Here is a 5,000-nt window from a genome sequence, read left to right on the forward strand (position 1 = left end):
AGGAGCTGGTCTGAGCTCTGAGGCTGAACAATAGACCCTCCCTCTGTGTGTGTGTGTGTGTGTGTGTGTGTGTGTGTGTGTGTGTGTGTGTGTGTGTGTGTGTGTGTGTGTGTGTGTGTGTGTGTGTGTGTGTGAGTGTGTGTGTGTGTGTGTGTGTGTCTGACTTGTTGCTGCTGTGGGTTTTCAGATCAGAGCGTGTTGTTTCTGACCACAGCTTCTAAAAATGTCAGTATATCGCAATAAAATACGAGTTTCTTGTTCATGTTGCTGGTAAAACATTATTATTATTTTTAAAGAAAAGTCAAACAATGGTTTAAAATATTTTTCTATTGTTTAATAATTATTTAAGATTTTTTAAATATTATTTTCCAGTCAGAAAATAATACATTTGATTTACTATTTAATAAGTTATTATTATTTCACCTCTTTCAAAAGCGACATTAATACAAAATTATGTTTTGTGAATAAATTAATAAACTTTTTTACAACTGATTAAATAATGACATTAAGACATCAATAAAATAACCTTAAAAACAATTCAAAATGAGTGTAAACTAAGGAGAAAATACAAAATGATAATATGTAATAATGAACCTGCCACTAGAGGGCAGTGTGAGTCTCAGATATTAAATGTTCAGATTATTGCTCAATATTTTAAACATCCTGTCTCTGTTATCTCTTCCAGATGTTTCTTCATCATCAGCTTTTATTCATCTCTCTGAAGATCCCATAATAATAATATGAGTAATGAGGAAGCAGAGGTGAGTGGAAACTCTTCATCATCATCAGAGACAGATAATACTCAGAGGAAGGAAATTAATTTTTTTAAAGGTCACCTATCATGCTATGTGTAGGCAATAGCATAGGTCTCAGATATATACAAATATATAAAAAACAATGTCTATGAAGTGTTTTGCTCAAAATACCAAACAGATCACCCATTCTAGCCATGCCTCATATCCCTCTATTTCACTTCCTGTTTCTAAAGTGCTGATTTGGGGTATAAAGCTTTAAGGGGAGGGGGCTGAGCTCATGCGGGACCCGGCAGCTACTGTCTAAACTAAATACTGCCGTGATGAAACTCCATATCATGGATTATCAAGGATTATTTCTGAAACAGTATGGAGCTCAAAGGCTTTCTCTCTTGCCGGTTATACCACAAGGTGAGTTCCCTTTTTATTTCCTGCTTCTTCACACACTGCTCTCCAGTACAGGTTAGCTCTGAGTGTTAGCCATGCTAATGTAAACACCGACCATATTACGTCCAAAACAGTCGGGCATTGTTTCTGATAGCAACGTTTCTGATAGGGCCGTGGGTCCACATTTCAGATATTACGTCATATCGAACGCAAATCTGGATCAGCTCCGTTGTTCCCCCGTTTTTAGAGATTTGGGTACGGAGGAAAAGAGAGAGGGTTTTATTTCCTGACGCTGCGTGAGTTCCCTGACACACCGGGGACACATGGTGATGAAGAGAAGACATCAAAAAGTGACTTTAAATCAAGAAGGTTTAGTCAGTAAAGCTGTAAGTATCAGGCAATAGATAGAAAAATAACTTCTAAGAGAAGTCAGAGAATGAAAACAATGTTCTGCTATTTTTTTTAAATATAATATTAAAGTCATTTTCATTTTTTCACAAATACTTTCCCCAAATTATTCTGCAATTTTTTGACATGTTTTATATATATATATATATATATATATATATCTCGGGACATTTTTCTTATTTTTTGGGAAATGTTTCATTTATTTTTAGGTATGGGACATTTTTCATATATTTCTTGGAAATCTTTCAAATAGTTTTTGGACATTTTCCATATAATTCTTCATATATATTTTTGGGGAATTCTTTCTTATATTTCTTGAATTATTTTAAATACATAACCAACAGCATTGACAACACACATTTTTAACATTCATATTTCAATGCTGCACTTGTTAACAGCAGATTATTTAAAGATATCATCTGATGATCCATGCATCCCTGTTAGTTTACCTTCTCTCCGTCTCAGGTGTGGACGAGCTGCTGCTGAGCCCCAGAGACTCCTGGAGGAGAGGAACAAGAGACAATTCATTCATAAAAATATCAACCATGCGATCATTACTGAGCTGTTTTTAGAGGTCACATTTATAGTGATTTGTAGGTCTTTTTAAGCAACGAGACTTTAACACATGATGGCGTTTCCCTTTAAAGGAAACATTAGAGTTATGCAGACGCAGGAGCAGATAGAGACTGAATCAGGGATGTATTTATCTTGAATTGGTTGATCTTTTAAAATCTTGTAATCTAGGGTCAACAAACTCCTCTCACGTACTGGGTCACATTTGAACATTTTCAGGAATTGTTGTGTTCCCGTCTCAAGGCTCTTCAGTTCCTCTCATGACTCGGCATTTTACACACCTCTTATCATCTCTGTGACGCACCGCACACCACACACACACACACACACACACACACACACACACACACACACACACACACACACACACACACACACACACACACACACACCACACACACACACACACACACACACACACACACACACACACACACACACACCACACACACACACACACACACACACACACACACACACACACAACACACCACACACACACACACCACACACACACACCACACACACACACACACACACACACACCACACACACACACACACACACACACACACACACTCACCTGGAGCTGAGAGCGCAGCTTGCAGCGAGGTCACTGAGTCAACGGTACCCTGAAAACACAACCACAAAAATTACAGATTGGTCTAACCAAAGACCAGAGAATACACACACACTTAGCCACATCATGATAACAGCAGAGTGGTTGTGTGTGTGTTAGTTATGACTCATCTGCAGCTGCGACACACACACGTTCAAACTGTCTATTTTTATTTTATGAGATGTTTCTAACTTCACTTATTTGGAACAGCATGGAAATATACTCTCAGCAGAAGACACTTTTGACTTCTTGCACATTTTAGATTTTTTTTCATAATGTAAAAAATGTTTCCAGAATTTTGAAATCTTAGAATTTTGATTTTGTTGAGAACTTTTATGACTATTCAGAATTCTGCCTTTTCTCAGGATTTTCTTAGAATTCAGCTTGTTTGCGTTTTTTTATGCAAATTCTGAATTGTTGCGAATGTTGACGTCTTTCTCAGGATTTTGAATTTTTCTCAGAATTTTAAACTTTTTCTCAGGATTTTGAATATTTGACTTTTTTCCAAATTCACACTTTTTTCTCGAATGTTTTCCGAATTAGAATTCGTTACAGAACTTTTTCTGAATTTCCCACCTAATTACAAATAAATCTTAACAATAAAAAGTATAGTTACCATCTCTTGCGTCCTGCACTACTTTCCGTCTCCGCAGCTCCTCCATCCTCTCACACACGTCACTGAGGGAGGTGCCGTAGTACCGAGAGTATCCCTCCGCCAGAGAGACCAGACTCCCCACTGAGCCATCCTGAGAGAGGGGGAGAGAGGGGGAGATAAAGGGAGGATAAAGGGGAGATAAAGGGGGGAGATTATTAGGTCTCAGAGGCCTCCAGGTATCATCGAAGTGCAGATTATATAGGCAAAAAAGGCTAGATTGCCTTTCATTAGTGGAATGCTGTTTATACGAATCTTTAATAATTATTATTTCAACCAATAGTTTGGCTCTCAATAACTTCAGCATACTTCAGCTACAGAAAACCATTCAAATATCAAAATGTCAGCACATGATGGGAAACGTTCAACTTTTCTAAATATTTGATACTTTTTGAAATATTCAGCTTTTTAAACTCTTTTTTAACATGGAAGTCAATGGGAGGAAACCTTCAAATCCCTTTTACCTACACCCTTGCGCAAAATGCTACTCCTTCCACATACTTTCAGCTAGAGACTTCATTCCCAACTTTAAAATGATCACAAGACCTTCAGCTATAAAATATATTCTTCAGATTTTTGATATCTTTTACACCTTTTGAGATATTTCACTTAGTTCGGAGCTTGGTAAAGAGGCCTTCTTCAGATTTTAACATGAGTGTGTATTGAGGCAGCTCATTAAGTCTAGAGTGCTTTGATCTCAAAACAGGAGTGGAGGACAGCTTGAAATTCGCCCCAAATATTTTTTTTGAAACCTGCCATAATTCCCAAACCCTACACTCTTTGGACATCATTTATCATGAAAAACGTAGGAAAAACCTCTCCTAGGTTGGAAAATAAAAAAGAATTGGAGCAAATAAATTAAACAAAATGCCTCTTGAGGGCATGAAGAGAGAAAAACTTTCAACATGTCTCCATTAAGGGCCTATTGTAAATACAGCCTGCTCTTTCTTCACAGCAGCAGCCGCACACCTTTAGTTAATCTGCCAAAAAGGCCACATTATTGACCCGAAAGTACACAAAAAGCCCACTTCAGACGCTCATCAGGGATCCTGAGACGCTTCACGCGTTGAAATTTCACCGATATCTGCTACGGTTCTTAAACAAAACATTCAAATGTAAGAGGTTATCTCTCATTCAGACCAATGGAAAGGCTCTCCTCTCACTGATTACTGCACATCACCATGGAAACCTTTGATCTCTGGGCTCACACAGGGTGTTATGAGTAGGTGCTCAGGAACAGAAACAAACACTGACAAACAGAATGGACTTTAACAGACTGTCTCAGCCTATTATTTCTGTCTGATGGAGACTTCATACTGAGTTCAACATGTTCCACATATTTTAGACATTATTGGTGACGTATGGTTTTAGTCGAAAAGTTTGCAGTCAAAATATTCTGCTGCTTTCTCAAGCCTTTTTACTTTCTCACACATTCATTCACTACTACTTACATCTGATATTTAACTCCTTCAGCCTACTTTCAGCTGCACAAACTATTCAACTATTACATTATTCAGCTATTTCAGGACATCAAGGCTATACATGTTTTTTTAAACCTTTTCTTTTAAATAAATGCATTTTCTAGTTTCCTTTTAATATTTAGATTTAT

This window comes from Trematomus bernacchii, unplaced genomic scaffold, assembly GCF_902827165.1.
Source record: "Trematomus bernacchii unplaced genomic scaffold, fTreBer1.1, whole genome shotgun sequence".
Classification (NCBI taxonomy): domain Eukaryota; kingdom Metazoa; phylum Chordata; class Actinopteri; order Perciformes; family Nototheniidae; genus Trematomus; species Trematomus bernacchii.